Here is a 23,160-nt window from a genome sequence, read left to right on the forward strand (position 1 = left end):
ATTGAGACAACAATGAAGTTTGCTGCACTGCTTGTTTCTCCCTTTCACAAAAGATTTCTCCATAGCATATAATGCTGTTTGATGGCATCTTACCCACAGAACTTCCAAAATTGGAGTCAATTGTCTCAAACTCTGCTGCTGCTTTATCAACTAAGTTTATGTAATACTCCAAACACTTTGTGGTCATTTCAACAATGTTCACAGTGTCTTTACCAAGAGTAGATTCCATCTCAAGAAAATACTTTCTTTCCTCATTCATCAAAAGCAACTCATCATCCCTTAAACTTTCATGATGAGATTGCAGCAATTCAGTCACATCTTCAGGCTATACTTCTAATCCCAGTTCTCTTGCTATTTCCACCACATCTGCAGTTACTTCCTCTACTGAAATCTTGAACCCCTCAAAGTCATCCACATGAGGGTTGGAATCAACTTCTTCCAAACACCTGTTAATGTGATATTCTGACCTCCTCCAATGAATCATGAATGTTCATAATGGCATCTAGAATGGTGAATCCTTTCCAGAAGGTTTTCAATTGATATTACCCAGATCCATCAAAGAAACCACTATTTACAGCAGTTATAGCCTTAGAAAAGTACTTCTTAAATAATAAGACTTGAAAGTCGAAATGATTTCTTGATCCACAGGCTACAGGATGGCTGTTACATCAGCAGGCACGAAAACAACATAAATCTCAATGTACATCTCCGTCAAAGCTCTTGGGTGGCCAATTGCATTGTCAATGAGTAGCAATATTTTGAAAGGGATCTTTGTTTCTGAGCAGCAGGTCTCAACAGTAGGCTTAAAATATTCAGTAAACATGTTGTATTGCCATTATCCAGGCTTTGTTGATGCATTTATGGAACACAGGCAAAGCAGATTTAGTATAATTCTCAAGTGCCCTAGGATTTTCAGAATAGTACATGAGCATTGGTTTCAACTAAGTCACCAGCTGCATTAGCCTCTAACAAGAGTCAGCCTGTCCTTGAAAGCTTTGAAGCCAGGTTTTGACATCCCCTCTCTAGCTATTAAAGTCCTAGATGGTATCTTCTTGCAATAGAAGGGTCATTTTCTCTCATGTGATAACCAATTGTCCATGAACTACTTATGAAAAGTTCATTATTTTCCTAAAGGTGTGCAATGCCAACTTTGTCATAAACCAAGTTTCCAGGGTTCTATGTTCTGTTTCATTGATCTGTTCTATGCCAATACCACACTGCTGTCTTAACTTTTATGGTTTTATAATAATTCCTGATCATCTGGTAAAGCAAGTCTTCTCACCTTTTACTACTTCTTTAAGAGTGGCTTGGCTCCTCTTGACCTTTCCGCCTTCCTTAAAAACTTGAGAATCAGCTTTTAAAGTTTTAGCAAAAACAATCAACAATTCCAACAATGTTGAAATTCTGATTAGAACCTTTATAAATCTATAAATAATTGGAGAAAATTGCTATCTTTACAATAATGAGTCTTCAAATTCAATAATGAGTCCTCAAATTTACAAAAATGTTCTATCTTTGCATTTCTTTAGGCTTTTGTTTATATTTTTCAGTAATCTTAAAATTTTCTCCTTCAAAAGTTTCTAACAAATTGTTACAATATATTTGTTAGATACTTCAGATTCTTTTTCTACCCAAAACAGTATCTCTTTTTTAAATTACATTGTTTGTTGCTAATTTATAAATATGCATCTGATTACTGTTTATTGATTTTTAATTACAGCAACTTTGATAAGGCCTTTACTACAATAATGAACAAAGGAGGCAATAACAGCCATCCTAGTTTCATTTCTGATATTAAAGGGTAGGCTTTGTTTTTATAATGCAAAGAAAGAATGTAGTAGTTGTGATTGATCATTTAGTTCCTTAAAATGATATTCCACTGGACCTGACACTGTGAGGATTGAGAACATCTTCTTGACCGAAGAGGGGATGCGAAATGAAATGAAACAAAGTTTTAGTGGCTGAGAGATTCCAAATGAAGTCGAGAGGTCACTCTGGTGGGCATTCTTATGCACTATATAGATAACCCTTTTTAGGTTTTAATGCATTGGAATAGCTAGAAGTAAATACCTGAAACTATCAAACTGCAAGCCTTGACTCTTGAAGATGATTATATAGCAATGCAGTTTACAAGGGGTGATAGCGGGATTGCGAAAGCCTTGTGGATCACACTCCTTTTATTCATTGTATGGATGGATGAGAAAAATGGTGACAAAAAACTAAATGAAAAATGGGGAGGGGGGTTGATTTGGGTGTTCTTTTTTACTTTTATTTTTTATTCTTTTTTTCACTTTTTCTGGTACAGGGAAAATGTTCAAAAAATAGACTGGGGTAATGACTGCACAACTATTTGATGGTACTGTGAACAACTGCACACTCTGGATGATTGTATGGTATGTGAATATATCTCAATAAAAATGAATTAAAAAATGATATTCCACCTACTGCAAAAAATCTAGTATTTAAATATTTATGGTTGAACAATTAAAATCTTCTGAGAAACAAAAAAAAAATCAGAGGTCATAAAAAGAAGTTGGTGATGAGAAGAGGAGTTAAATACAAGAGAAGTCTAAAAGTTCCAAAACTGTTTTACAGAATGGTGCATTATTAAAATAAGTGTATAGTAGCTAACTTTTGTTATGTCTGTTATATTGCTGTTATTTAAAAAAAAAAGTTTCAGTCTTATAGAACCGCAACTCATTCATGCATTCTGTAATATTTACTTAGTCTTGGCCAACTACAGTCTTAACACCGTATCAGGCCCTGTGGATGGTGTGAGTCTGAAGGCAATGACCTACACCAGGGAAGCTCTGAGCACCTAATCAGTGTTAAACACTGTCTATGAGACATGCCATTCACATCCCCAAAAGACACATCCACTCAGGAAGCAGAGGGGAAAACAATGTCCAGATAGGGAAGTTTCTAATAGGAAGGCTGTATAAAATACTAACATTTCTGCACCAAGGTTTTGTTTAAAATAAGTTTTTTTCTATAGTTGTTTTATTTCTGGCCCTCCTTTATCTAAAACCCTTTAATGGTGTCCCACTGTTCTTGTGTTCTGTTCTAAAAAAACACCGCTCCTATAGAGTCCATATTGAGAGAGATGCCTCACTAAGGAGATCCCATGCTCAAGTAAGTTAGGGAAATGTTACACACTCTATTTGCCCTGGGAGATTCACATTGCGCATCATTGCACTAAAAACTCTGTGAAGTTCTGCAATAAGGAAAAATAAGGATATCCATTTAACTTTAACTCAGAACTTTCCATTTTCAAGCACAGAACTTTCTCCATTCACTTTGTCTTTCATTTTTGCATAAAAGAAGAGTTTCAAATAATAATAAAGGAAGTAGTTAAAATTGGTCCCAAATCCTAGGATTAGGCAATATTTAAACTAATAGGTTATTTTCTTTCTGCAAAACATATTTCTGGGAATCTACAAATTCCATTAAAAAAATCTGTTTTTAAGTGCCTCTCAACAAGGAAGACCCTCATAAAATGAAAGTTAATTTTGTAACATCTGTTACAAATCCAACAGTCATCATTATATAAATCTCTAAAAGTAAAGAATCTACAAACTTTCCCTCAGATAAGTGACATTTACCAACTATTTCTACCATCAATTATTTTCTTTAAATTAGACTCTCAAGTTCTAAAGAAAATAATCTAGAACCAACTACTGCATTCTGTAAACACAAAATTATTTCATGTACGATTCCGAGGAGAGAGAATTAGCACAGTAGGTCTAGTTTGCTCAGTTCTGGTTCGTCTCGGGGGGTGCCTGGAGCCACAGCAATGACCACTGGCCAAACTCTGGGAACTAAACTCCTGGAATGATCACACAGTCACTGGTTAATAATGTTGTTCTGCATTTCTGAGACAGTGGGTCAAAATGTACCAGGTTGTCAGCATTGTTTAAAGCAAACAGGAAGATTCATGATGTACACCTGATATCTGGTCTGAGGGCCCAAGATTCAGCTACCAAGGCTGGTCACAAGGCAGGAATGTGTCTATGTGACCAACTTCCTGGAAGACCTCTGGATTGCAGCACTCAAGTGGGCTTCCCTGGGGAGACACATTTTGTACAAATATCTATGATTTGCAGCAGGAGAGAGAAACATGTCCACATGATTCTCACAGAGAGAGGACTTGGAAGCCTGTGTCTGACCTCTTTAGCTTTTGCGTGCATGTATCTTTTTCCTGCTGCTCCTGCTGTAGTAATAAACCTTAGCTCCTTGGCTGTAGTAATAAACCTTAGCTCTGAGTATAATTTTATGTTGAGACATGTGAGTCCTTCCAGCAAATCCCCGGAGGGTTGTCATGGAACCCTGAATACAGATACCATTTATTGTTTTCCTTATTTGTCAGAACTCCTTAAATGAATAATTCAGCATGCAGTAAAGAGTTAACATAGCAGGTTTGAAACTGCTATCCTTAGGTAGGTCTGCTTGCAAGACTGGCCCTCTGGCTGGCATCTGAGAACCTGAGTGGTAATTAGTTTCCCACACTGATATAAAACTTACCCTAAGTGATAAATGTGGCTCACTGTGCCTAGATTATCTGTACAAACAATACAGTTTATGCTAAATACCTGTTTTCCTTTGGGGGTGTCTAGAATTTTGGTATGTGCTAGACAAATGTGACCAGCCCCCAATAAAAATCTTGGGCAGTGAATCTTCTAATGAGGTTCCCAGGTAGACAACATTTCACATGTTGTCACAATCTGTTGCTAGAGGAACTATCATATGTGACTCCAGAGAATGGACTCTTGGAAGCTTGCATCTGGTTTCCTCTAGACTTCACCCATGCATGTTTTCCCTTCGCCAAATGTGATTTGTATCTTTTTTCCTATAATAAACCATAGCTGTATGACTATTAAGTTGTGTCATCCTAGCCAATCACTGAACCTGGGGATGGTTTTGGGGAACCCCAACACACTTACCATATTAAAACAAAAGCAAGTGTCTATTAGACCAAATGCTTAGGTTCAAATCTTGGTTCAAATTTCAGTTCTGCTTTGAATAGGAAGTGAGATACAGTAGGTTAGTATAGGCTGGAGTGAAATAGTGACACATCCCAGAGTAATTTGGGCAGATAATAAAAAATATATTTACAGCCTCCCCTTCCCCAGCCCCGAGGATCTGGGGGAAGGTGTGGATGTGTTGGGCATCCTCACCTGGACTGGTGTTGATGTTCTCACAAACATTGGGACTGGCGGTTTGATGTGCTGAGCCCTCGATCATGGGACTTGCCCTTATGAAGCTCGTTACTGCAAAGCAGAGTCTAAACTTGCATGTAATTGTGCCTAAGCGTCTCCCCGAGTACCTCTTTGTTGCTCAAATGTGGCCCTCTCTCTCTCTAACTGAGCCATCTCGGACAGGTGAACTCGCTGCCCTCCCCGCTATGTGGGACCCGACTCCCAGGGTTATAAATCTCCCTGGCAATGCAGAATATGACTCCCGGGGATGAATGTGGACCCGGCATCGTGGGACTGAGTATCTTCTTGACCAAAAGGGGGTGCAAAATGAGACGAAATAGTTTCAGTGGCTGAGAGATTTCAAATGGAGTCGAGAGGTCACTCTGGTGGACATTCTTATGCACTATATAGATAACACCTCTTAGGTTTTAATGTATTGGAATAGCTAGAAGTAAATACCTGAAACTACCAAACTCCAACCCAGCAGTCTGGACTCCTGAAGACAATTATATAATAATGTAGATTACAAGGGGTGACAGTGTGATTGTGAAGATCTTGTGGATCACACCCCCTTTATCTAGTGTATGGATGAGTAGAAAAATGGGGATAAAAACTAAAGGACAAATGGGGTGGGACGGGGGGATGATCTGGGTGTTCTTTTTTCACTTTTATTTTTTATTCTTGTTCTGGTTCTTTCTGATGCAAGGAAAATGTTCAGAGATAGATTGTGGTGATGAACGCATAACTATGTTATCATACTGTGGACAGTGGATTGTATACCATGGATGATTGTATGGTGTGTGAATGTATTTCAATAAAACTGAATTTAATTAAAAAAAAAAATTTCAGTTCTGACACTAATTACATGATCCTAGCAATGTTATTTTTTCTGTTTAAACCTGGGCTTCTTTATTCCTTTAAATAAGAAAAACAATACCCACCTTATAGTCCCATTGCACTAAATTAAATTAGGTAATGCACAAAGCACTCACACACCATAGTACATATTCAAAATATAATAAATTGTATTTCTAGAGGTACCTTCTTAAATGAAACAAACCATCAGGACCTTTTATATGTGTGCTGATGCAATGAGAATTCAAATGGCCATTCAGAGTACTGCAAAGAGAAGCTCGGAGACAAACTCTCACCCTGTATCTTCAACACCGGTTCTGTGAGTTATTTCCAGACCACATGACAGGATCACTGGGTACACTCAAGAAGGTTAAACCCTATATAATAAATATTTATTTCTGAACCTGGTATACATTTAGTTTCACATCAACCTCCCTAACGAGAAGTGAATATACTGATTGGCACTTGGGCTATGCTTGATGGGTTACATTTCTCAAATTATTTAACTGGAGTTTCAGTTTAATTCTCTTTTCTTCTTCTTTTCAGGGAAATACAGTAATTCCTTCATTTCAGAAGACCTGTTGCAGTGCATTTTCTGAATCTTATCGCCCTGGAGATACCAGACCCTAGAATACCAAATCCTAAAGCAGTTGTACAAGTCATTCTCTTTTGTGCATAGGAGGTATCAAGTCTAATCAACCTAAGATTCCAAACATAGAGAGCTGTTAAGATTAACCCCCAATGTAAAGAAAAATAAATGCAATCCTGAAGTCATTCATTCCCAACTATCAACTTACCCCAAAGTGGTTTTTCAAATGAATTCATATCCCAAATCCATATGTCCCACATCTCCTGTTGAGAAATAAATTTCCTAAAATCAGTTTATTAAGGAATAACTCTATCTTGCCTTCTTACCTCAGCTGCCTGCTCTGCTGGACTATAGGCCAACTGCCACCTGAAGGCAAGACCCAAGCCCTGTTCATCTACTTCCCCAATACTAAGCACAGTGCCTGAAACTCAACAGGTGTCCAATTAATATTTATTACATCAATGAGTCAATAAATAAAGTATTAATTACTGAGCTCCAACACCAAGCTTAGTAGAAATATTATAAAATCATCTTTCTTCTTCCTAGAAATCTATGAGGATATTAACTTCCCAGATGGGAAGGCCAAAGAAACCTATAGCAAACATTGTTTATTGCTTACCCTACTCCCACCTCTCATGATTTTTCACTGCATTAGAAACTCAACTGAATTCACGAGATCATTCTCTGCTAGGTCACCTATTCCTGATTGGTCCTACAAAGGACCAAATCCTAGCCTATTGGAGACCCGCAGGGAAGTCTGTTGGGAAGCATTCAGGAAAAGTTATGCTCCCTCACAGAGATGCTCAAGAAGAAACTATAATTTTCTGCCTTTGGATATTGTTTATAAAGAATACCTAGAAATACTATAGCCATCTTGGGGCCATGAGAGAAGTTAATCATCAACATGCTGAGGATAGAAAAGTGAAAACATGGAAAGCACATGACCCTAACAGTATCATGCAACTGTGGAACAAAACAACCCCCAAACCTCCTATGTCCAGACTTCTTGTTATGAGATAATAAAGCTTTGTTTTTTAATGGGTATTTTGTTACTACAGTAAAAAAAAAAAATCCTGATACACTGTTCTACAATCTACAATTACTGATTTAGCTAGGGATGGATCCTGCAAAGAAAAAAGGGAAGATGTGACGCAATGAAGGATTCAAATTAAGGGATCTACCCTTACAGAGGAGACTATTTAGAAGTAGAATTTCAATATAAATTTAAATAGCTACAAACTGAAATTTGGTATATAACATGCCCACAGAATTATTTAATCTACCTCAGAATCACATATACTTACTTCACTCAAACTTTAATAAATGTCAAATACGTGCAAGATACTATATTAAGTGTTCTGAAATATAAAAAAGGTCCATCCCTGTCCTCAACAAGCTTACAGTTTAGTGGGAGAGGTAACAAGGTAAGTTTGCATGGCACTACAAATTTACAAATGCCTTGACATCTCAGCAAAAGGTACCAAAAATTATAAGGGGCTGCAATGTACAATAGAGAGAAACTAGCAGGAGGAACAACTGAGGAACTGGTTTGAGTTAGACAGGGACAACAGGACATTTCAAATAGACAAAGACATATGAGCTAAAATAGAGAAGCAGGGAATGTCTTGGCGACAGTAGGGGAAATGGGAAATATTGTTGAAGGGGTGTATTTCGAACAGGGAAAATCTTGACTATCATGCTAAGGAGTCTGAAGGGCAATGGTTAGGGGAAGACATTAATTTCTTCTGAAATTTTTACTTTTTTCTCTTGGCTACAAATGTCAAATCATTACTATAGAACACTGTGTTGCAGTTTGAGAAAATGTACATCTTTCCCCTAACTGTGAACTCAGACACTAGGAAATACAGAAATACATCACTGCTATCAGCAATGGAAAATGGAGTGATTTTTGGAAAGGACCCCAAGTCTCTCTCTTTCCTTCCCCACCTGCAACAGTGAGAGGCAGTGATCTAAGTCAGAGGTCTGGGCTGCAAACTCAAACTCTACTAGGGTGGGTTACATCAAGGTCTAGACAGTGGGTCAAGAATTAGCAAGTTGACCTTCACTCACTGTAAGATATGTTCTTTAACATGGACTTCATCAATAATAAATTTAGCATTTGGGTTCTCAAAAAAAAAAAAAAAAAAAAGATTAAAATCTTGCAGATTACAAAAAGGAATTAGAAACCAATAAAATAACACAGTTCTTATAGTCCTTATTATTGCCAAAATAATCAAGTACAGCAGCCACTTGGGTCCCCAAAGCACTTGCTTTAGTTCCATTTCATCTCAATCAATCACAGGTGATAATCTGATTAAATATGGATATCACTGCATGCTATGGATTATCAGCATCTCATTTCTCACTGGTAGCTTCCCAAGGAACTCAGTTCTTAACTGAACCCCAAAGACATAACCAAAACAATTTCACACGTCCATATTTGAAAAGTCTGTTTTTTTAGGACCAAGTTTCAGTCAAGAGAAAGAAACCATTTATATAGAGAGAAATGATTTAATACAAAAAAAAAAAAATGATAATTAGGTAACTGAAAGGGTAAAAAGAGAACTCTAAGGAATCAGAGGAAGTAGAACTTCCCCTAGACCTAGAGGAACAAAAGGACGAGCTTAGAATTGCCAGAACTTGGAAGCTTAGAGGCTGGGACCCAGAGAGGTGAAACTCAGACACATAAGGAGGGGACGCTACTTGGCTGGCTGGGGTGACAGAGCTTGGAGGAGGACCCGGTGGGCCTGGGACCCAGACCTCTGAGAAGGGGGCACTTGTTGGTTGGTGATTTCTCTAAGAGGGGTGTGATGAGGCTGGTTTTACAAGTGTTAGAAAAATTACAAATTAAGATTCAGCTGCCACTATGAGAAGACCTGCCCCTGCAAGGGTGAAGAAGTGTTAGTGGGATGATGCTCACAGGAAACAGAAGCAGAAAGAAGCCAGCCCCTTCTCCTCCTGCAGCTTTGCAGTCTCCACAGGATATGGGTCCTTTAGCCCTTAATCCCTCCTTTATCCTGCTACCTGGAATATGAACTTGATGGATGGAGCTGCAAGGGCCTTCTTGCAACCATAAAATGACCTTGAGAAGTAAAGCCACAAGCTAACAATCGCAAAACAGGAAGATAAAAGGAGCTGGGTTCTTGATGACCACACAGCTGTCATATCCATTCCTTAACTATGTGCTTCAGGACTTTTTTTATTCAGAGAAAAACAACCTCCATCTTGTTTAAAGCATCTTTTTTATTATTATTATTTGTAGCAGGGAAAAGTGTCAGGATCTTTTAGATAAAGCTGAACCTAACACTGACACAGAAACAAGCAGGACAAAATATAAGATAAGGTACAGGGGAAAGGTGGATACATGATTGTTCCTTATCTTCTGTACTTTTCCATAGGTCCTAAATTTTTTCTTAGTAAAAAAATATCTTTTATTCCTCAGACTTTAAACAGAGAGTCTCAAATGTTACCCACAGACAACTGTTGGCCTACAGATCAAACCAAAATGCAAAGATGACATGCATACCCGACAAGGTGGCCAACCAGAGTGAATCAAGAATTCACTGGAAACTTGCTAACCACATTCTGAGAGCACAGTTACGATACTATTGCCACCAGTACTGCCTTTGCCAGTTTGGATAACAAATAAGACTGCAAGTTCCTGCAGTCTCTTGGCGTTGGGCTAGGCATGAGGAAGACTAAAAACAATTTGTAGACTAAATGGAAATCTCTGTTGTCCCTCCCTTTCCCCTATTTTTCCTTCTCCATGAATTCCCCAGAGTTCAGTGACATACTTCTCCTCCTCCACAACTGGATCATCTGGGAGATGAGAAGAAAGAACAATCATCAAAGGACAGAACTTTGTCTTGCACAACTGCAAACACGAAGGTCTGTGGTTTCTCATCTGAATCAAGGTAGAGAACAATTTCACTTAAAACACTCGCTGATGTTACTTGGCTATTAAACTTAAGTGACCTTTTAGGATCTAAAAAGTTTCAAAATTTGCTCAACAGACCAAATAAAAACAGAAATTTGGGGTGAGAGCAGATCTTAGATTTTGGCCCAAAATAATGGCCTGAAATATTTCAGTTACTGTGTGAAAAACACAACAAATCAGAAGACTGTTCATTTCGCATGTTACAGAAAGATAGTGCTCTACTTAGTCATGAATTCTACTTCACAGGTTTATTGCACATACCACAAACTGCAAAATACACATTCTGTTCATTTTTTTTTCCTTAACTAGTCAGCTGTTTGGTACATCAGGTTTTTTTCTTATTTGTTTTCTCCCTAATGCCATTTAACTTCTTTACGTAGCTTGTAACTATATAATGATTGTTCTGCATTCTCTCTTGCTGATTTTACTTAACTTTCTGACCCTCTGCCTTCTGTTTCTGTGACCAGCTATTTTTCTGCCTCACTCCCCCCAAGGCTGTTTTCCTGTAGTCTCAGGTTGCTTCTGCATTGATACTAGTTAAGATCTATACCAGGAGATAGCATCTCAAGTGCCTATTCTCGGGATTTTTTTCAGCTCTTTGGGAGCAGATTACAGGATTTGCTTCTTGCTTTCAGAACCAAAAACAACAACAAAAAAAAAACACTACAATTAAGCTGTTATTTACTTAATAACATAATAAAAAGTTAAAAGTAAACTTCTATATATGTTAAAGTTCACAATAAAAAAATGAAATAATTAAATAGAATAAAATAACTGAGGGGAGACATGATTAAATATAAAAATAAAAAGATCAATTAAAAAAAAGTAAACTGCTGAAAAGTTCCTGAAGTAACCATGCTATTTAATTCACATCAATAACTAAAGCCATTTTTTCTGCATTGAAAAAAAATTCCATCTAATTCTCAAAATTATATTCTGCTAAAATTTCTAAAAACTTGGGTTATCTTTTCTTTCCTGCTTAAATACACTAAACAGTCACACATATTTGTCCTTATTACTGATAAAAGTATAACTGAAAAATTTTTTGCAGATGACATTTCTCTACTTTAGCTTTAGAGAATTTAAGAACTAAGATCATCCATGAACAGTCTTTTCCAAATGCACACACTATTATAGCCAAGTTTCATCTTCCTTCCTTAAACTATAAATTCAAGAGGGATAACTATAAAATGTTTAAAAGATATATTTAAACAGTATCAAAGGGCATACTTTCTAATAAATACAAAATAATTTTACATAGTATGTTCTAACAATACTACTGCCCAAATGCTACTTCAATGCACTAGAGAGAACAGTTCAATTTAACTATAACTTTACTTTTGCATTTTGCCATGCTGTTAACTGGAATACTGTCTTATATAGGTTAAGTGCCTGATTCCCCACCTCACCGTCCCACTCCACCCCACCCCCCCAAAAAAAGGAACAGCAAAGTATTCTTTCTAGAAAAGACAAAACATTTAACTGATAAAGCAAAGTTTGTGGTTTCATTATTAAGAATTGTAATTACCAAGGAAAGTTATAAAAAGAGAAAAGAAGCGGGGAAAGGAAAGGAATAATAAAAACTAGGTATTACTTTGTTTCTCTGTAAGAAGAGCTTTTTCATAACAACCAACTGTAATGTGTGGATCCCGTTTTATTTCTAAGTCTAACAAACTAACTCAAAAACATGCTTTAGGGACCACTGGGGAAATCTGACTATAGAAGAGATATTAGATGACACTAAGAAATTATTGTTAGTTTTATCAGGAATGAAAATGGCACTGTGGTTATATACAAAAATGTATTCATTTTAAAGAGATTCATACTGAAGACTACTGCAGGTAAAATGACATGATGTCTCATAGAGCTTTAAAATAATGGGAGATTGAGAGATGAAGCTAGTATGATAAAATCCTCATCTGTGCTGTCTCTGGAGGATGTGAAACAGATTTAAAGGGGTTCATTTAACTATTCCCTCTACTTTTACATATGTTAGAATTTTTTGAAATACAAAGTTTAAAAAAAGGAATCACTTTTAAATGTGTTTCACATAGGTAAAAGCTAAATTAAAATTACCAGTGGATTTTACATCCTTCTTTGGTATTGCTAACACTGGTTTTTGATCAACAAAACCAAAGGCATGTATACCTTCAATCACTCAAATTTATTAAGAATTTATTTCCTATATGTCAAGCATTTCTGTCAACACTGGGAGAACAAAGATGAGCTAGTTTCCCAGCTGCTAAATAAGTAAGATAAAATGGGTTGGCTTAACAACAGGAATTTATTGCTCACAGTTTCAGAGGCTAGAAAGCTTGTTTCCTTCTGACGTGAGTTTCTTCTGGCTGGCCAGCAATCTTTGGGATTCCTTGGCTTTCCTGTCATGTGGAAAGTTACAAAGTGGTATCTTCTCCTTTCTCTCTGGCTTCCACTGACTTCCAGCTTCTGGCTGCTCCCCAAGGCTTCCTCCTCCATGTTCAATTTCCTTTGCTTGTAGGACTTCAGCCATACTGGATTAAGGTGTGGGCACAACTTAACGGAGGACATCTTCAGAAGTCCCATTTACAAACAGGTTCACACCCACGGGACTAGGGGCTGGGACCTGAACATACCTTTTGTGGGGGACAGGAATCAATCTCAACACTTCCTTAAGGAGGCAGGTAATATGAACACCTGTGATAAAGAAATCTGGGTGTTCAGAAAGAAGAACATGAGAACAGTGGCCACAGATGGAAGAAAAGGGAAGCAAGCTATCTGAATGCCTGTTATGTGCCATATGCATTACATTCATGCATCATTGCTACTCAAATGGAAGAGGAACTACTCATGTTCTGTTTGTTTTCATACCAGGCCCTATCGCATCCTAACTGAATCAGAATCTATGAGTAGGGAGTTCATCTATGGGTGATTATGCACTAAGATATTTTTATTCTAACAACAACCTTTGAGGTGAGTTTTCTCTTTGTTTTTCAGTTGAGGAAGGTGAAATGTCAGAAGTTTAGGTATGGGGAGATCAACATTCTTCTTTCAGAGAAGAATCTGGAGAATGGCATCATAAACCAAAGGAGAATAGATTTCTAGGAAAGGAGTCATCGGCAATACTAAATTCTAAAAAGGACAAGTGATACTGGAAGCTGTTTGTTTTTGCCAAGGATTTAGCAAGCTACAATAACTGAGTTTGGTAATTCAAACATGACATTAAAACATCAAAAAGTCTTACAAGCTGTACTATGTAAAAGAAATTAAACATTATTTAAGCCATCAGAGGGAGGACATTTCAAGCCTCAGTACTAGTCACATTAGCCATATGCAGTGCAAGACCAGATAAAAACTACCCTTGAGTTCCCAAGTCAATAAAGGTTACCCTTTCTCTTAAAACAGGAATATAAGTTTGAAACTTGCTAAAAGGAGGAGAAGAAAAGCGTAACAATTACTGAGCACTTACTACGTGCCAAGCACTTTTAGAGGCATTATATAATGTAATCCTCCCAACATCCCAAAGAGCTAGGGTACTATTATGGTCCTCATTTTACAAATAAGAAAACTGACACCTTTAAAAGACAAGTAATTTGGCCAAAGTCCCAAAGACAGAATTCAAAATTAGTCATGTCTCAGTAACCAAGATAAAACCCATAAATCTGTACCTTTTATATTGTCCACCTCTGGAAGTGAAACAAATGGAATCATACCATATGTATTCTTTCGCAACCTTTTAAATCCAACATTATGTTCTTCAGACTCATCCATGTTCATGTACTAATACTTCTTTAATTTTAGTGCCATAGAGCAGGGGTCAGCAAACTACTATTTTTTAAATAAAATTTTATGGGGGGACAGCCACATCCACTCATATATATATGGTTTATGCTACTTTCGAGCTACAACAGCAAAGCTCAGTAATTGCAACAGAGACTGCAAGATGTGCAGAGCCTAAAATATTTACTAGCTAGCCCTTTACAGAAATTCTGCAGATGTCTGCCATAGAGTATTGCAGTGGTCTGATACTGCCCAATTTTTACATTTTTTCCAATGTAGCTTTAATTTGCATTTCCCTATGATGTATTTATTGGCCATCAGTTTTCTTCTGTAAAGTGGTTCTTCCTTTCTTTTGCTCATTTACCTTTCTCATACTGACATATGTGCCTACATATATATTTATATACATATTATTGTGATGAAAAAAATCTTTGTCAATTGTATGTGTTACAAATGTATTCCCCTTCTTGTAGTTACTCTATACTCTTTTTCGGTTAAAGAATAAAACAAAAGAACTTAACTTTAAAATAAACACATTTATTAACCTTTTCCTTCAACAACTGTGCTTCCGGCATATAGTTAAGAAAGCCCTTCTATCCTGTGGTCATAAAATACTCTCTAATACTTTATTCTAAAGGATTAAGTTTTGTCTTTCACATTTAAGTTTTTAATCCATCTGGGATTGATATTTTTATATGCATAAAATAAGAAACCAATTTTATTTTTTTCAATGTGGCTAAACAATAATCCCAACACCATTTAAAAAGTCCTCTATTCCTTATTTGATTTGTAATACCATCTCATTGGGTTTCAATGTAGGGACAACAGTTCTGTTTGTTGGCCCAATTCTCTTTCATTATTCATTTGTCTATCTTTGCCCTATTTCTACACTATCTCAATTTTTAAAATTTTACATTAAGTCTAAAAATATGGTAGGACAAGTGATCTTCAGGAATATCTTGGGTATCTTGGGTTTTCTCAGTTCTTTGCTTTTCCAAATAAATTTTAGATTTAACTCATCAAGTTCCACAAAAGCAAACAAATAAAACCACACCCTGAAGGGACCTCATTGGAACTGCAATGAATTTATATATGAATTACAGGTAATATATTTACAAAAATGTCTTTCTATCCTTGGACATGGTATGCCCCCACATTCATTTAGGTCTTCTTTATTTCTTTCAATACTCTGTTATAACTTTCTATGTAAAGATCTTACCACCTCTTTTTATATTCCCAGGTAGCATTTTTTGACTCTTATAAAATAATTTTATTACATTTTTATTATATACTGCTAGTTAAGAATAACAAAAACTTTTCTACACTGACCCCCTATATTCAGCAAGTTGCTAAACTATTATAAAGCCTAAAAATTTATCTGTAGATTCCTTGAATGTTCTATATAGATATTTATATTTACTAAAAGGAATGAGCATTTTGTACCTTCATTATAGCACTGTAACTTTTTCTTGTCTTATTGCACTGGCTAGCACCTCCAAGGCAATTTTGGAAAGATGAAGTAACGGGACATTCTTACATTGTTGCTCATTTTTAAAGGGATGCTTTTAATGTTTATCAATTAGGTATGATGTTTGTAGTAGGATTTTTATAGATGCCCTTGTTGGGTTATGAATCGTCCCTTCTTAGTTCAGTGTGAGTTTTTATTAGAATGTTGAATCTTAGTAAATGCTTTTTCTGCATCATTTAGGATGATCACATGGTTTTCTAACTCTAAACTATTCATATGGATAATCACATTAATAGATTTCTAGGCAGGACCAACCTTGCCTTCCTGGAATAGACTGTTCATTATGTAGTATTTCCTTTATGCATTGCTGAATTCAGCTTGCCTACACATTTTTGATAGCCTCTTGTTCCTTAGTCATATTTTTATACTCTATAAATATATTAAACATACTTATATTCTCTGTCAAATAGATCATCTGTAATTTTTCAATGCCTGACTACATGGTTTCCTATTAACTCAATGTGTCTTGAAGTATTTTTTATTTTATTTATTCATTTTTATTGAGAGCTCATACTCCTAGAAATCTGCCTGTGTCAATTTTCTGAGGCTGGTGTTCCTATATTCCTCCAGAGAAGATGTGGTTTGCTTCTCAGTCCCTAACAACCTGAGAACAATTTTCATTACAATCTTGGCTTGTGCTTTTTGTGCCATCCAGGTAGTATGAACTCTAACTCCAAAATCTAGTAAGAGTAGACTCGTAGTTTTAATTTCTCACAGGAGACTATTTTACCCTTCCATGAAAGACAAGCTGAAACAGCAACCCTTCTTACCTCACGCCTACTCTCCCCAATCCTCACTCTCCACCTCCTAACCCCTCCTCTGTGGAATGTTTTCTCCCCTGGTTTACCCATCAACACATTTCAGGGAGTTTCAGCTTTATACAAAGAGTCTCTGAATCTACTTCTCATCTTGTAATTTGATCCCTAGACTCTTTCCAATATCCCATGGTCACCATACAAAACCGTAGGCTTCCAAAGATCCACAGGTGCCTGTACCCCCAGCAAAGCAGCCAGCATCACCAAAAGACTACCTCCCTGGATTTAGGATTTCTTGATTTGGGCTTCTAAGGAGTTTCCTTATTTTCTTGTCAGCTCAACTATGAATTTAAAAGGTATTCTGAGTATTTGGTTCAGTATGTTTGTTTCATTACAGGGGGCTTTTTGTGACTCTCTCATCTGCCACACTAAACATTCAAAAGTCTCTAAACATTTTGAATAGTCTGCTAAGTACCTTTCACAGAGGAAATAAATGCATCTCTACTTCTCAACGCCAAAGGGAAAGTGGTTCATTCAGTTAATAAATGTGTGTCAGACACTGTTCTACGTACTTGGCATCCATCAGTAAACTAAACAAAGATTGATGCCTTCAGAGATTTTACATGGGAGGAGAGAAGCAGAAAGCAAACTGAAAATGCCATGTTCTTTGATGCAATCTTGTGGGGGCAGATATATTTAGTCTTGATTAGGTTGAAACATTTGGATTAGGTTGTTTCCATGGAGATGTGACCCACCCAACTGTGAGTGACACCTTTCATCAGGGTGTGACCTCTGAATGTTTCCATGGAGGTGTGGCCCTGCCCATTCAGCGTGGGCCTTGATTAGTTCACTGGAGTCTTATAAAGGGGCTCACAAACAGAAGGACTTCAGAGCAGCTGCAGCTAAGAGAGGACAAAATGTCCCAAGAGCAACATTTTGGACAATGCCATTCTGAAATGCCACCTGGGAGCAAGTGGATGCCAGCCACGTGCCTTCCAAGCTAACAGAGGTTTTCTGGACGCCAATGGCCATCCTTCAGTGAAGGTACCCGATTGTTGATGGCTTACCTTGAACACGTTATCCAGTACATTTTATGTTATCTGTCCTTATTGTAACCAAATAAACCCCCATTATAAAAGTCAATCCATTTCTGGTGTTTTGCAAAATGGCAGCATTAGCAAACCAGGACACAAATAACAAACATAAGTAAATTACATTGTATTATAGATGTTAGTAAGTACAATGGAAAGAAAGAAGAAAATAGAATAGTCAGGTAAAAAGGATCAGGAATACTCAGGGATGAGGGGCTGCAATCATGAACAAGGTAGCTGTTACTAAAACATTTAGTACTTCCCCACAACATACCACCAATTAATTTTTACTAAACACAAAATTACAAGAAAACAATGAGTATTTTCCTCTTGGCTTGGTGAGGTAGGATGGAGAACTGCCTATGGACAAGTTACTACTACATGACTCCATTCACTTCAAAGAAATAGGGGCACACTCTACTATTAATAATAGGAAGTACTGCTCAAAAAGTTATGCTATTACCTTTTTAAAAAAAAAAATTTAAAAATAAAATGACAGAATCACAGTAGGCACTTTAATGTTTACTGAAAGAATGGTTAAATAGCAGAATTATCTTTCATATTTCTAAATTTAATTAGAATTTAATTGGTGTCACTACTTGACAGTTCTTTTGAATGTTAAGTCTAATCTAGAAGATAATCTGTCCAATAATATCTCATTGTGTCTTTTATGGAGATATGCCCTATTTATAACTCTTTAAAAAACAGGTTTTCCTCCTTTCATAAAAAGAATTGAGTTTGAAGCTGAATTATTAAGTCACACCTTAAAATATTTAACTCCAAAACAAAGACATTAGTTTTCAGCCCTGTAATTATTTTTATTGCTTTTCTCTGTATCTTTTCTTACATCTATTACGCAATAAAGTTAGATCTTATATTGTATACAAGACTGTTATAATTGTATGTAACAGATGATCTTTCTCTTTTTTAAATGATTTAGTGCAGGTACTGAATTAATATTCCAGTACATTTTATGTTGTCTGTCAGACAAAACTCACAAAAAGCAGAGCCTACAAAACTTAAAGACAGGATTTATTTGTAAGAATAGAAGCTTTATAGGAACTTTGCTTATGACCTCTTTTTCAAACCAAAAGGGGAAAAAATGAGAAACTGTTTCACATAAAAACAAAACAAAGTGGAGAATGTTTCCCAAGGCAGACAAATACAGCAGTTTAACACAGCAACACGCTAAAACTCGCTAGTGGAAATGATGCCTAAAGCACTGACCACGCTCGAGTCTTACTGTCAGCTGACATTCTCCTCCATGCTCAATCCTCAAGAAGTCCTCCGTATTTGTCAAGCAGAATGAAACTTCCAAATTCCCAAATTTAACTTCCTCCATCTCCTTACTTTTGCCTGATACTGAGACTTAACTGAATTTTATTTTACATACTCTCAGATGTGCAAAGATAACTCATTGTCTTAGAAAATCTAAGTTAGATAATGTTCAATACGCAAATATTTCTATAAAGTTGTTGCAAATTTCAGTAAATTTTCTTATTTCTACAAAATTGGAAAAATTTTATACCCCAGAAACAAAACTAGGTCTCTGGTTGCAATTAAATATTTTTTTTGTGAAAGCAAAGCAATGATCATGTACTTAAAGGAAAACAGCCTTGATAAAATATTAATACCAGTTGTATATCAATGCTTAAAATATTAATAGTAAGGTATATTTAAAAAGCCATTAAATAACATACTGTAAGATAAAATATAGCAAAGTGGAAATCCCCAAAGTATGCTCATCTGCCTCACTCTTTCTAAATATTCCCACCATGGAGGTTATCCATCCCTTGGCCAGTTCAGCAGTGTGGCCAAGGAATGTGAAAGAAAGGGACAGGCAGAGCTCCTGGGCAACGCCCTCCTCCCAACCCCCCAACACATATGCACTTTAACTCAAACAGCTCCACCTTTATCTGTTTTATACATCAAGGCTTCGTAGAAGATATTACATGAAAATGCACTCCTGCTACTAAAAATTCTGAAAACCATTCACCTATAGAAGCAGTTCTCAAACTGTAGTAAGGAATTCCTGAGGGTTCCCAAGACCCTCTCAAGAAGTCTGCAAGGTCAAAACTATGTTCATATTAATACTGCCATTATTGCCCTTTTACCCTCATTCCCTCATGAGTTTTCTATGAGCTGAGTTTTCCAGAGGTTGCATGAGGTTTGGTATCATAACAGACAGAACAAAAAGGCATATATGAGAATCTAGCTATATGAAGCCAGATCTTAATGAGATTTACAAAAATGTATAACAATGCCACACTTCCAATTTTTTTTGTTTTGGAAAACAATTATTTTTCATAAAAATAGGTCATTTATGTTAACATATAATGTGTTTATTACACGTACTAATTTTTTTTTAATTTCTATATTTTAATCTTTAATTTGGTAAATATCAATAAATAGAATCCACAAAACAAAAGCTCTTTGGAGTCATCAAATTATTTTTAATAATTTTAAACAATAATTTTAAGAGTATAAAAGGTAGAGAACAGTAAGATTGAGAACCACCAGCTCATAGGGTAAAATCCAAAATCCACAGAATGACATGTTCATTGCACAAATACTTATTAAATCCCAGCTTTATGCTAGGTTCTAGAGATACAGCAATAAACAGTACGGACAAGGTTCTGACTCTCATGGAACTGCAGTTAAGTGCTGGGATAAACACAATAAACCAAAAAACAACAAAAAGTGCCAGCTGGTAATAAGCGCTTCATCAAGAAATAAAAAGGGGAGCTGATGTGTTAGCAAGTGACTGGGCAGCTACTTTGTGGTGGGTGGTCAGGAAGGGCTTCTCTGAGGAGCCAGCCACAAGAAGACCACAGGGAAGAGGATTCTGGGGTTCTGCACAACCTTGCCCCAACCACACTTCCAGCTTCCACTCCACAACTCCTTCATGTGCCCTGTTCTTCTATCACATCCAACCACTCCTACTTTCCCAAATATGCTATGCTTTCTCTTGCTTCCATGTCTCCACATATGCTATTTCCTCTGTTTGAAAATGTCTCCCCTTACTTGTCCCTGACCAACTCTGACTTTTCAAGACTCAGATCAAAGCTCCATTAAGGCAGAGATCTTAAATCCCCAGGACTCAGGGCTATGTCTGCTGACACCCTGCTGGGACTCAGGGAACCCTCCTAATTACTTCCCCTTCTATGCCACCTCTCTTAAGGTTATCACACAGTTGTATTTTTGCAGGCCAAAATCACCCACTTGACTGAGAGTCTCTGGAAGGCATCTCTGTATTCACAGTGCCCAGCCCAGCGCCTGGTTTATAGTGGTCGGTGCTGAATAAATATCAGATGAATGACTAAATCACTGAATCACATTTTTATTTTAACTATAGCTATTTTTACTCCTAATCTCTTAGAGGCAGGAATTATGTCTTATTCATCTTTCTATCACCCACTGAGTCTAATGCAGGACCTTCTGTATCACACATATTCCATAAATGTTCATCAGATTACTGAACTGAATTTAATCTGTATAGTACTTTATAATTTTCAGAGTCATTCTGTAAAGGGCAATATACTCACACAGGAATGTGCCTGTTCTGTTGCTACCTTAATGATGTAAGAGGTGGCTGTATCCACATCAAGAGAATCACTATTTAAGGGAGGCAAAGCACCACTCCTCGTTAAACACTGGACTGTAGGAGTTAGCCAAAAAACTGGGAGTTAGAGCAGATCTAGCATTCCAGCTGGCAACTGCAAGCAACAAACAAGACAGTAAAAGATAATCCCCAAATGATTTAAGGTAGAAGGAGCCTAGTTCTTATCATTTCTAAATCTGCTGAGTTGATTTCTGTTATTTGAGAGGCACTCTACCTTAACTCTTAACCCTCATGTTTTTAACTTTCACATGTTATGTATAGTTTGCTTATTCATACATTTTTCTAGTAAGTTCTCAGTTGACCATGCAATGAATTCATCTGAACCCACAGTGCTAGAAGACAAGGTCTAATTTATATTATCTGTGAGATAAAGCACCATTCAAAATTAGGTATGCTAATGAAACAAGATACAATGCCCCCACCCCTCAGAGGTAGCTATCGTAAGGTAAACATTCAAGTTTTTAAATGATTTAACTATGAATCATACTTAAGTAGCTAGATGCTACCAATTATTTCTATCAGCAATCACACAGTGTTACCTAGGTTTCAAGTGAACTGACAAAAACAAAACAAAACACTATTTTATTATTACTGCCTAATACAAGTAATTAATTTATTTTAAAAACCAAAGTGACAGGGATGCATACAGGTTTTTAATAACAAATACAAGTCAGCTATTCTCCCATGTGTCCTACAAACAACAAGGTATCTGCCGCACTTACACAGGAGTGGTTGGAGGTCCTCTGCTACTCCTCCTCCTTGTGGGTCCCTTCAGGTCCCATTAGAGTTCTCAGAAAATTTACAGGAAAATAAAAGAAATTTAAACCTCAACCAATAAACTGTAACATAGGACAGCAACTATGAAAAAGACTGAGAAAAAAAATCTTGAGGGGATAACTGGGAAACAATTTAGGATAAAATTCTTTAAGATTATTTCAACTATCTATGCCATTATTCTTACAACCACTGTGAATATCTAATTGTAATTTTAAATTGCAGTCTTAACATGCCCACAGATTTAAAGGTGGCAAAAAATTAAAACCTTTAGAAGCATACATTTCTTAATGTTGTGGTTTGGTTCCACTATACTGTACTAATTTATCAACATCTAGTTGTTTACAAATGCTATGCATCCCCATCGATAGAAGGAGGGACCTGTACTAAATAAAGATTTCCTTGCTGGGCCGGTGTCATGGTCATGCAACCTGCACAGTCACACAGGGCCCCTACATTTGGAAGGGCCCTGATTTGGGTTAATGCTCTGCTGTTGTCATCTTGAAATTCTTAATAGTTTTTTAACAAGGGGCCCCCATTTTCATTCTGCACTAGACCCCACAAATTCTATAGCTGGTTCTGGTTCCTTGAAATTCTAACATTCTATGACTCTATGCAAATGAACCTAAGTGGTCCAAGGCACAATAAAAAATATAAAAAAAACAAAACTGACATGTTCTGCACTTCATTAGTTTCAGAATAATAACTTTGAGGATTATTTTCTACCCCTATCAAAAAGAATCAAATGTAGATTCAAGGTAAGCCAAATCCTAAAGATTTATTTCATCTTTAAATGTAAAACCATTAAGTATTATCTGGGATGTCATTACAATGTATTTTCAAAGTAGAGAGAGAAACTAAAGGGATTAATATTAAGCAAAGAGCAAGCATCTGATTTTAAACAATATCAAAACATGCACTTCAAAATAATCGTAACATTTTGTCTCCTAATTGCCACACTCTCCCAGCCCAAATGCTTCTGGCATTATCTGTCTTTTGTACCCTCCATTTTTGAAATAATTCTCTTACAGGAAAATATTGTTTGACAGCCTCTGTTA

The 23,160-nt window shown here is 36.6% G+C and overlaps 1 protein-coding gene across 2 annotated transcripts in view; it reads right to left on the reverse strand.

Moving 5' to 3' along the window:
* GALNT1 (polypeptide N-acetylgalactosaminyltransferase 1) overlaps nucleotides 1-23,160 on the reverse strand; it is a 169,604-nt gene that overhangs the window by 110,728 nt on the left and 35,716 nt on the right. Inside the window, exon 1 of one of the 2 annotated variants that reach the window (XM_037805652.1) lies at nucleotides 6,848-6,902. The exons of the other annotated variant lie outside the window; for it this stretch is intronic. The gene's annotated coding sequence lies outside the window, so the exon portion shown is untranslated. Of the gene's footprint in view, nucleotides 1-6,847; nucleotides 6,903-23,160 lie in introns of those variants that run through there. 2 annotated transcript variants of the gene reach the window in all.

This window comes from Choloepus didactylus, chromosome 16, assembly GCF_015220235.1.
Source record: "Choloepus didactylus isolate mChoDid1 chromosome 16, mChoDid1.pri, whole genome shotgun sequence".
NCBI classification, from domain to species: Eukaryota; Metazoa; Chordata; class Mammalia; order Pilosa; family Megalonychidae; genus Choloepus; species Choloepus didactylus.